General features: G+C 47.7%; 1 protein-coding gene across 3 annotated transcripts in view; it reads left to right on the top strand.

Moving 5' to 3' along the window:
- The window catches only part of LOC106813324 (osteoclast-stimulating factor 1-like), a 22,521-nt gene that overhangs the window by 2,199 nt on the left and 8,299 nt on the right, over positions 1 to 12,023 (top strand). The gene's annotated exons all lie outside the window — the stretch shown is intronic.

The following is a 12,023-nucleotide window of genomic DNA, read 5'->3' as shown; positions in this document are numbered from 1 at the left end:
CGGATCATGAAAAATAAAACATCGGTGATCCGACTGGATCACCGAAAAATCTTGTCACCTTTTGTCAAACCGTATGGGCCTCATCTTTCCACTAAACCTGCCACTGTTGAAGATGATGATGAACAGACAGCCGAAGATTACGTAGATGACGATGATGCACTTATTAATATTATAGAACTGTCTGTGCAACACTCAGACTCAGACTGAGAAAGAGATAAAGAAATAAATCAAATTCTAATTTCCTGATTGTGCTGTTTCTATCTTTTTTGCCTGGTTACTGTATACGCTTGTAAAACAGGAACATATTGCAATGTATAAATAATTATAACGTATGCGTTTCGGCAGGATCACCAAAATGTTTGCAGGATCACCAATATTATAACATCGGTGATCCTGCAGGATCACCGATGTTAGAAAAGTATTTTCAACCCTGCCGATTGAACCAGAAATATCTCGTGAATTCCTGTGGAAAATTTGCACTCTGCCAAAATGTAAATGGGAGGACGATCACGCTTTCCTACCTAGACTTTATACTTGTTTGTGCACAGCGGCGTGCGTGCGGTGTACTCATGTGTTGCAGAGGAGCCTTTGAATGGCATTTACAGGAAATTATCGGCAATAATAGGCGAAAGAGAGTAGAGAAACGTTAAAGGAATAATATGTCCATTGATTATGCAATGTTGACGAATGCTAGAGTAACTGGCACCTTGTGTAGTTAATAAGTACATTACCTTATAGCCAAACGCGTATTAGTTTGTCCAATATCACAGGAACGCGAAAAACATTGTCAGTTTGAATGCTGAGATCACATGGAATAGTCAGAGTGCCAAGCAGGCTGCTTGGTGCGACGGGTAGAGCGTCTCGGTGCTGTAGCAGGAGGGCCAGCCGGAGGGGCACTGACGGGTGCAGGATCCGGAATCCGTTTGCGAGAGATTGCCGGTGGTGCCATGTCGGTTGATGTCGTTGCTGGTGAGTCATGCACAGTAGAGGGGACAACTGCAGGGAGAGGGGAACGCCTGTCGGTAGAACCATCATCGTCCAGCTGGGGTGGCAGAGGCATGTTGGCAGGCGGCACTGTGTTGCAGTGAGGAACGTCAGCAAAGCCAGTGGAGCGTGGCGAGCGTGGTGCCAGTCCTGCAGGGCAGGAGAGAGGCATGGGTGCCGGTCGGCGACGAGCATGGATGTCGTCCTCCATTGTTGTTGGAGGTGAAGGTCGTTGAACAGGAACATACTTCTGCAGGAATTTTCTGTTGCGTAATGTGACTCTCCCAGAGCCATCAACTCGAATGACGTATTGGTCATATTCCCGAACCTCGACCACTACCTCGGTTTTGTCCCACTTGAGTGGATGCAGCCCCGTCTGATTTTGAATGCGGACGTGGTCACCAACGGCAAGGGGCAGGAGTCGTTTAGTATGTTCAGACCAACGTTCCGCATCCCTCATGTGGCGGTTGCAAAGTGCATCTTCCCGAGCTGCCAGGGTCTCACGCCATGTGTTGTGTGGTTTGTATTTGCCGGGATTAAATAAATTAAATCTTTCCCGCGCCTTCATATGCATAGCGCATAGCTACATGGCGCATAGGGCGGTGCCTATCTCTGTTTCAGTAACCCTGAGGCCATGCAGCTGCTTTCACAGTAAATGCTACAGTAGGGGGTTAGTCCACTGGTAGCACTGCGAGTTAACTTGCCACACTCTATCTCTATTTGCGGAATGCTAAGCAGAGAAACCGTGTGTACCGTTTTTCAAGTCTTTGGTATGACTCGGTCGGGAGTTGAACCCCCGACCTTCCACATACAAGGCGAGCACTCAACCATTGAGCCATCGCAGTGGTCGCAAGGAGGGGAGCAATGGGTATAAAGTCTTGAATTGGGCGGCCAAAGACACACATGGCTGGAGAGAGCTTGGTGTCCCTGTCAGGAGTGTTCCTGTACTGAAGCATAGCACGCTGGAAGGCATCAGTGTCTAGGGCACCCGTGGGGCTGGTGTTGGACATGATGAGACGTTTGGCGGATTTGACAGCGACCTCAGCGCGGCAGTTGCTATGTGGATAAGCAACGGAGGAGAGTCTATGATGGATGCCTCAGTCCTGGAGGAAGCGGCGTGTAGTGACTGCCGTGAATTCTGGGCCACCATCCGATGCAAGTTCATCCGGGATTCCGAAGGTGACGAATGTCCGACGCAGGCATGAGATGAGTCCAGTTGCCCCCTGAGTGGACCAGTTTGAGTAGCAGTCCTCTACAACCAAGTAGTTGCAGCCCTTGTAGTGGAAGAAATCTGCACAGACACATTGGAAAGGGTAGGCTGGAGACAGCAACGGGGTTGGTGGTGCGCTCGGGTTGGAGGGTGCAATCCGATTGCATTGGTTGCACCGTGCACGGAGAGCCGCAATGGCAGGAGAGATTCCTGGCCAAAAGATTGAGGACTCTGCTCTTGCAGTCATAGAGGTGACTCCTTGGTGCGCAGCATGGAGGTGGGCCGATACTTCCTCCTGGAGAGATGGTGGAATAACAAGATGGTCCTTGTAGAGGATGACCCTGTCGACTGCAGAGAGCTCGTCACGGAATTGGAAGTATTCACGTAGGGGTGGAGGGAGTTCATGGCGGAACTCTGGCATGCCAGCTTTGATAGTGCCAAGCAGTGCCTGCATGTTGTCATCACTAGCTGTGGCAGTACGGACTCTGTCCCATGTGACTGACTTCAGGTGGAGAGACTCCATAGCAGAGGAGAGTGTGCAAACTTCGATGGTATTGTCGTGCGGGGCCAGCGTGCGGAGGCCCGCCATGAGCGATGTGGAGTGCAGGAACGTGGCAGGTATCGAAGAGATCGTCGCGATGTCATCGGGAAGGTACAAACCCTCAGGCGCACCAGTCGGGTGTCGAGAGAGGCAGTCTGTAGCACGGTGTCTGACGCCTGGGACATGGACCATACGGAACTTGTAGCGCAGGGTTTTCTCATTCAAGTTCCTCAGGCGGGGGTTAGGGATGTCCTGTAGGGCACGGTCAGCGAAGATCTTGAGGAGGGGCTTGTGGTCGACTGCTATGATGAGGTCCTCGCACCCCAAGACGAAATACCTTGCCTTGTCTAGGGAGTCGGCTACTGCAAGTGCTTCGCCTTCCACTGGAGCATAGCGTGTCTCCGCAGCATGGGTGAACCTGCTGCCAACGAGAGTTATCTTCCAGCCTGAGTTGCAGCAGAAAGGTTCATAAATTTTGCAGCCACAGTGTTTCTGCAGGAGCCAGAAGCCGATGCCATTCTTGGCCTTGGCCTTGGCCTCTGCCTCATGCCTTTTTCGATCTCACTAGCAATAACAGCTTTGGACTCGTCGAAAGCGCGCTGGAGGGCATCGGTCCATACAAATAGTATGCCGGGCTTCATGAGCTCGCGGAATGGTAGCATCTTCTCAGTCATGCTGAAGGCGTAGGAGACTTGATTGACCAGTCCGAACCATGAGCAGACATCTGTGACAGTGGTGGGCGTTAGGAAGTCAAGGATTGCCTTTAAGTACTTCTCGCATGGGCGGACGCTGTCTGGGGTAATCTCAAAACCAGCAAATTCCACAACATCTGCACCAAACATGAACTTCCTGGGGTTGAGGGTGATCCCGTTGCGGCCGCAGATATCTAGCCATTCAACAGCGTGGAAGAAACTGTCTTCTAACGTGTCAGCCCACAGGAGGATGTCGTCAACACATTTTGTTTTGTTCTGGACTCTCGAGACAATCTCGTCATATCGCCTGGTGTATCCATCACCAGAGGCAATGTACCCCTGAGGGGCTGTCTTGTATCGGTACCTGCCCCATGGAGTGATGAAGGCGGTGAGGTGTCTGTCCTCTGGGCATATGGGTACTCTATGGTATCGTTCCATGCGTCGAGTACTGTCTTTTTCTTCCCGTGAGGAACGGAACGGGCCTGAATGAAGGGTGATGGCGTGTGGTGTGTCTCGCAGGTAGCGTGCACATTGAGGGCCTGGAAATCAACCGTCCGACATGGTTTACAGTCCTTCTTTGCACACACCACCATCTTGTGGCACCAGGTAACAGGCTCCCCGATGGGTACTGGTTCGAGCACACCCAACTGAACATCACTATCTAAACCAGCATTGACGGCATCTCGCCAGTGGAGTGGGACAGGCACTGGTGTGTGATGTGCGACTGGCTCTGCGTCAGGGTCCACCGTCAATTTCATTGGGGGGCTGTCCATTAGTGGCAAGGGCTGATGCTCACACGTATTAAATGTGCTTGATTTGTAGTAGTCAAGTAGATACTGTTGCAGCTTCACACGGTTCGCCTCAGTCGCAGGGAATGGCAGTTTAGTAGGGGGTGGTGGGGGCTGTTGATGCTGAGGGCAGGTACAGGCTGTTCCATCTGAGGCCTCCTTGAGGGTGGCTGCCGTGTCCGGTTGGTGTGCCCCTTGTGTCATGCCAAGCGTGGGGAAGCCTTCCGAGATGATCCCCAAATCGATGCAGGCCTCTTTGCTGAGGAAGAGCTTATCGGAGGTGTCTATGATGTAGGTCAGTTGCCGTGACTCGACAACATGACCGAGGGGATCTTTGCCGGATAAGCGGAGAGGGGCGTCTCCAAGGATCGTGATGCCCCCATTAGTCGCAGTGTGCATCTCCATGGTGACTGGGATGAGGTTTTGAAGGCGTAATCCAAGGCGAGGGATGACCTTCAAACCAGCAAGGCAGCTTTGGCATCCAGTGTCTGCCATGGCTGGTATGGAGTAGGTCTTCGAGGGGGATGAGAGGCCGAAACCAAGGGCTTCATAGTCATCAGGAACAGCTTTCACGGTCACATCAAGGAATGGCTGAGGTGTCGATCTTTTCCTGTGCCATGCTTTGGAAAGGTTATCACACACGTGGTGGGCGATGGGGAGGCCATGTGGTTGCCCTAAGTCACGGATGGTACAGAGGGTGTCGAAGATAGCACCCTCGTGTTCGCCAGGGACGGCTGACTGTTGGTGTCGTGGCCTGCCCTTGCTGCGGCAGACATTCTCCATAATTATGATGGAACTTGTCACAGGGTCCACATATCTGTTCATAGGCTGTACACTGCGTCTTGCGGACATGAGCTGGGGCGCTCCGTCCGTGCTTCTTCTTACCGCAGTAGGTGCACACTTCCTGCTTCTCCTTGAGATGTGTCTGTCTGGTTTTCCGATAGGAGCTGCTGGCTGCTTCCACCGCGTGTGAGTCCAGGAGGGAGGAGGTTCAAGAGGCAGAGCATTTCCTGGCCTCTTTTGCCTCAATGAACTGGAAGACATCTTCCAAGCCCATGTCCTGGTTCTTGTCTCCTAAAAGATCAAGCTGGATTTCAGAGTCAGCAATTCCCGTGGTAAGCACATCCTGCATTATTGCGTCGGTGTAGTTGACATCGGCAGCGCAGGCAGGGCATTCAATGATGAATTTGCAGATGTCTGCTTGACCCCGCAGACGGGCTCCGAAACTGCGAACTGTCTCATCTCTGTCTTGACGCATGTTGTGGAGTGTCACCCGAGCAACCATTGTGTTCTCCTCGCGCACTTGATGATGGATGACAGTACCTCATCATCAGTTTTGTTGGTGAGGCTGCCACCAGCAGCTCTTGTGAGATCCTTGCGTAGAGGTTCATCGCAGCATTCCAGGAGCTGTGCAACCTTGTCCTTCCTGGTGATCTTGGTGGCATCAGCGTAGTCAGACCACCGTGACTTGAAGTACGCCCATTCCTCGCTAGTGCCAGCAGCAGCAATCGTTGGTCTCTTGACCTTCTCGACCTTGGCAGCTTGTCCATAGGTGTGAATTGCGCTGTGGGCAGTGAGGAGTGCGGCAACGATAGCAGCGTCGAGGTCTGGCATCTTGTAGTCGCAGCCGGGGATTGGGCAGTTAACAGCAGGCATCTTGGTAGGTCTACCGTGATCATAAATAAGGACCCTGTCTCTTTGTTAAGTCCGCTCTCTTGGAATTAGTTGCGGTCAACAATGATCACGGTCTGCACATGGAACAAAAGAATGGGTACATAGTATCAGTTACAATCCTCTAGACATATTATTCCTTTAAGACTCTGGTAGTATATACATTTCGTGTTTATTTACCATATTTTTTTTATTGAAACGTTCCAAGAACCTGTGACACAGCCCATAATAGTGCACACATTGCATGGTGCATGGTGGTGATGATGCAGTATCTACCATAACACTACAGTCAACAGTCATGTCAACATGCCACAACACGAGAGTAGACCTGCTGATGAGTTACATTATTGGATTCAACCCAACACATTCCTACTAGTACTACTATTAGTGTCTGACAGAGTACTACCTGTACCTGATGGCACATCAAAAGACAACAATTTACATCGTACATGATAGCTCTACCAGTAACAGTACCAGTGTAGCCCCTTCGTTCCCATTACAGGTACCTGTAACGGGAACTCCTACTGTAGCGGTATCCCTACAAGTATAGCCTGACCTGGCTGCGAGTCTAAAGTCAATACACATATATATCCAATATATATGTTGTCCTCTGATATATAACCGTATCTTGGAGCCACAATTTATTTACATTTAGTATTACATTCTCGTTCCCTACTACATGAAACAGTTGTAGAGCCTGGTTAGTGGTCAGGCTTCTACTAGTTCCAGTACTAGTGGTACTACTATTACCGGCACTGCTAGTCTATGGTAGCACCCAGTAATTAAGCCTACCAGGATGCAAGTCTATAAATGTCAATAGAAATGTTCAATTTTTCTTTTTTGATTTGGTCTTTCGATGTAATAGTATGGTTGTAACTTGAAGCTAAAAGTTACCTATCATGTAGCCATTTGCTCTGCAGCATATTATGTGAAAACACAGCATGACTGTGTTGGGATTATCAAAAGTAAACATGGATAAAACTTAAAAGATGTTGAGTAGGCAAAGGAGGCATGTGAGAGGATTTATGGTATGTCACAAATTAGCTTCAGCTTTGAAGGCATGTTGGACCCTACATGGGGTCTAGGGTGAACCCATATGTATATAATCAGGAGTAGATAATAGGGAAGGAGTGTGACTTCAATAAACAAGGGAAATTCTTTATTTACTAGCCTTAGAATACCTACGATTTACTACGCGTAACTCAACCAACGAGCTCAAATCGTACACAGTACATTCGCCTAGCATCGTGCAAAATCGTTTCCTCGTATACACCCACAATCCGGAGATACAGACTAAAACGTACGACACGATTTTCCATTCTGTTGCCAGCAGACTCGATGTGTTAACCGTCTAACTCGAAACAAAAGGCAGCTACTAACGACTCTTGCGCCCTCGGCAATGCGGTGTGGCTCGCTGAGCTAACCTTTGACCTATTTACAGCTGCCTTTTGTTTCTTGTTTATTGAAGTCACACTCCTTCCCTATTATCTACTTCTGATATAATGTATTATACATATTAATGCAGGTGGTATGTCAGTTATGCATAGCATGTTTAGATCATTCAGAGAGAGATACATTAGTTTGTGCTTCAGTTTGTGATCCTATTTGGTAACTATCCCCACCCTATAGTTTATTGACTTTGTGATAAAATATCCATTATCTGCATTGCGGCACATCAAGACAGTTGTATACCTAGGTGTTTTCATGCATATTAAGCCAGTGAGAATAAAGAGATATTATATAATGTAGTGCAAAACAACCATGGGCACTATATGTGCTAAAATGTTTCCATACTACATATGAATGAGTAATTCTATTGTTGAATAATAATCTGGGGCATAGTTAAACCATAGAAACCCACCCATAGCAAACTAAATGAAAGTGTCAATGACACTGTAGCTCACCTTGGGTGTGATAGAAGAGGGAGGGGATATATATATAAAGCAAGAGTATATATGGGAGAACTCTCATTATATAGCATATCTCCCATTATATACTCTTGATAATGATATATGCATAAGTTTTGATGCGAAAATAAATGTTTCAGATCTGGAAGTCTGAAATCTTGACGAGAGGTGGCACTAACGCCTAAATGATCGCCATTTTAGTTTTCGAATATCGCGCAAATAAAAACAATAAAATATTCCAGTAAAATTACTGTAACGAAGAATCTAAAACACAATATTACACGTATATAGGTATGATTGTAGAGTTGTTAACCAGTTAGACGAAATAAACATAATAGGATGTTGTCATCTCTCCTATAGGAGTAACAACTGTTTTGGGGCTAGCCTTACACATTCATATACCAAAATTTAACAAAATCGAATGAATCCAGATGGCCATTTTCCTTTTTGCCAAAAGGTGGGCATGGCTTGAAAGTAGATCGACTGGTGTGCTCCAAAATAGGACGTTCAAATCTCTCCCATAGGAGTAACAACTGTATGCAATTTGAAACATGTGGGTCAAACAGTTCTTGAGTTATCATTGACCGTAGGCAGAAACTGAAATGCATAGTGAAATTGCTAAAATATACCTAATTTGCATAATTAATAAAAAAAATCAAAACCCGTGTGATATGTTTTGGGGCCAGTCCTCATTTATTCACATGCCAGAAATGAGCAAAATCTGTTGAACCTGAACTGACTTATGGCCATTTCCATTTTTGCCAAAAAGTGGACGTGGCTCGAAAGTAGGTCGACTGGCATGCTCCAAAATAGGACGCTCAAACCTCTCCCATAGCAGTAACAACTGTATACAATTTGAAACATGTGAGTCAAACGGTTCTTGAGTTATCGTTGACTGTAGGCAGACACTGAAATGCATAGTGAAATTGCCAAAATCTACCTACACTTGTAATTTGCATAATTTGAAAAAAATATCAAAACCTGTGTGATATGTTTTGGGGCCAGTCCTCATTTATTCACATGCCAGAAATGAGCAAAATCTGTTGAACCTGAACTGACTTGTGGCCATTTCCATTTTTGCCAAAAAGTGCACGTGTAACGCAGCGTTTTACGTTACGGTATAGTTGTATACTGTAATGTCGTACTCGTAGCCAAAAGACATAGACAAAGAGCAGAGTCAAAGAATATATACCATGACTGAAGGTTTAATTTCGATTCTGATCCGTTACAATGGTATGAAGCACAAGCGGTCGTGTCCGGTGTTGAGGGAGCATTTCCCGAATCCGCTTGTGCAGCGGCTTTTATAGGCGCTGCCACGCGCGCGGCACATGCTCACGTACGCGCCGCGCGCGCCAACCACCGCGTCCGACTCATCCGCGTTCACCTGGCTTCACCACCTTCGCTCTGGATGGTGGCGGCTCCTAACGGGGAAGACCCACTATTTTGTAGCACCACCATCCAGGAGGTGGCGCCGTCTATTCGCGCGGACGCGTCACGGGCGCTCAATATGGCCGCCGCCTCGAGCGTTGATAGCTTTTCACGCTGCATTTAGCGCATCTAATCCGGCTAATCCCACCACCCGGTGACACTCCACGGTCGGGCGGTTCTAAATTCGCATCGCGTTAGCCGCGGGGCATCACCGGGTCTCGCCTCCATGCTAGGGCCGGCACCACTAATCACGACACGTACACGCCGTCTAATTGGGAGGGTAGAGTTAATCCCCAACCAGCCGGCGTGGGTGCCGTGACAGCGGCACTGCAGCGGCATGTCGCGGCGACGGCGGGCTGCCATCTTGACTGCTCAGCTCGCTGCTCAGCTCGCAGGCCGTATTGATCGCCTGTGGTTGCTAGGGGCTACGCCGTAGAATCAATGCCTCCGTCGACCGCCTGAGCTAAAAACTACTATTACATACATACTATCAAGGGCGTATTAAGAAGGAGAGCGTACAACGGTGAAATGCTGAAACAATGCTGCAGTATTAGTCGAATTAATAAACTTTGCCCGTTTTATTTTGACGATTCTTTGTGGTATTATTGATCAGCTGTCCTACCTTGCTAATATAAAACAAACCGCTTGTCCCTACGATGCCTCTACGCTGAGATAATGAGCTGTGAAAATCTGGTATTTTCGCCGAAAACCGACTCGAGATACGTAGTGGCTGCGACTGTCTCTCGTTCTGGCGATAGCTTTGGGAAACCTCACGTGTTTCCGTCATTCATTGACAATGACATTTCTTTTCCTTCTACTATCTTTTCTCGCATTTCCAGTCATTGACGCAGCCATTACTCCACAAAAACGTCTTGTTATTTATCGCCTTGGTGATGACCCGCCCCTTACGCTGGATGTAGTAACTCTGTAGTAATAACGTATCGAGTCAGCGCTACACAGCGGCGACTGGAAGCAACATGCAGTCCACAAAACGAGAGACAATTGCAGTAATATGATCTCGAGTCGGTTTTCGGCGAAAATACCAGATTTCCACCTCTCAAGGGCGTATAAAGAAGGAGAGCGTACAACGGTGAAATACTGAAACCATATTGCAGTATTAGTCGAATTAATAAACTTTCCCCGTTTTATTTTGACGATTTTGACGATATTATTGATCAGCTGTCCTACCTTGTTAATATAAAACAAACCGCATGTCCCTACGATGCCTCTACGCTGAGATAATGAGCGGTGAAAATCTGGTATTTTTGCTGAAAACCGACTCGAGACCCCTGTTGGCTGTGGTCGCGTCTAGACCATAGCAAGGAAATGCACGGTATCTGCGCATGCGTTAAAATTATAGTATGTTTTGCAAGGGCGCATGCGCAGCATGCGCAGTAGTCATCTGCGCATCTCGCCCATCGAAAACGGTCGCAATAAACAAACATGGCGGCCAATCCGGTCACTCATGGAAACATTTGATTGAAACAATTTGCAATGTAGTAACTAGTAAGTTAGTAAGACTGTTATGTGTGTCAGGTTACAAGGCGAAACAAAAAGAAAACAAAAGAGCATGGCTACTATTTCCTACGGCCTTGCAAAACAAGATTCAAACAAAAAGAAAACAAGAGAAAAACAAAAGAGCATGCGCGCATGCGCACTTAGGAGCGTCCAGTTTCGGGCGAGCGTCCAAACTCTACGGGACACCGCCATTCTTGCTCACTTGTTTACATCTCGTGCACTTGTTTATATCACGTGGAGGGATTGACAAATCAAAATGATTGCCATGCATGACATCATACTATAATTTTAACGCATGCGCAGATACCGTGCATATCCTGGCTATGATCTAGACGCGACCGTTGGCTGTGACCTCTCTCGTTTTGTGGCCAGTATAGTATGTTGCTTCCGGTCACCGCTGTGTAGCGCCATGGTAGCGCTGACTCACGTCAGTACTACAGACATCCAGCATGAGGTGGGCACAGGTGGGGGTCATCACTATGGCAATCAATAACAGACGTCATTCATTCCATTTGTCAATCATTTACGGAAACACGCGAGGTTCCCCCAAGCTATCTCAAAGCGAGAGAGGGTCACAGCCAACCGGGATCTCGAGTCGGTTTTCGGCAAAAATACCAGATTTTCACCGCTCATTATCTCAGCGTAGGAGCATCGTAGGGACAAGCGGTTTGTTTTATGTTAGTAAGGTAGGACAGTTGATCAATACTACCGCAAAGAGTCGTCAAAATAAAACGGGCAAAGTTTCTTAATTCGACTAATACTGCAACGTGGTTTCAGCATTTCACCGTTGTACGCTCTCCTTCTTAATACGCTCTTGATACTATCAGGAGTAGATAATAGGGAGGAGTGTGACATCAATAAACAAGGGAAATTTGTCATTTACTAGCCTTATAATACCTACGATTTACTACACGTAACTCATCCAACTTGAGCTCAAATCGGACACAGTACATTCGTCCATCATCGTACGAAATCGTTTCCTCGTAGACACCCGCAATCCGTAGATACAGCCTAAAACGTACGACACGATTCTCCATTCTCTGGCCATCAATCCAACCCATTGCGCGCCTATAATTCAAACAAAAGGCAGCTACCTAACGCGCTATTGCTAACTGAGCGAGGCATGTGGCTCGCTGGGAGATTAGGCATCAACACTCGGCGAGATAACCTTTGACCCGGTACACAGCAACACAGGCCACCTCTGTACATAGCTCAGGCCCGTAGCCAGCTTTCTATTGGGGGGGGTTCGTTTTTCAATGTTGGCAATTTGCTCGGCAGGGGCGT

Source organism: Priapulus caudatus, unplaced genomic scaffold (assembly GCF_000485595.1).
Source record: "Priapulus caudatus unplaced genomic scaffold, Priapulus_caudatus-5.0.1 Scaffold755, whole genome shotgun sequence".
Taxonomy (NCBI): Eukaryota; Metazoa; Priapulida; class Priapulimorpha; order Priapulimorphida; family Priapulidae; genus Priapulus; species Priapulus caudatus.
This window is presented reverse-complemented; position numbering and strand designations above follow the sequence as displayed.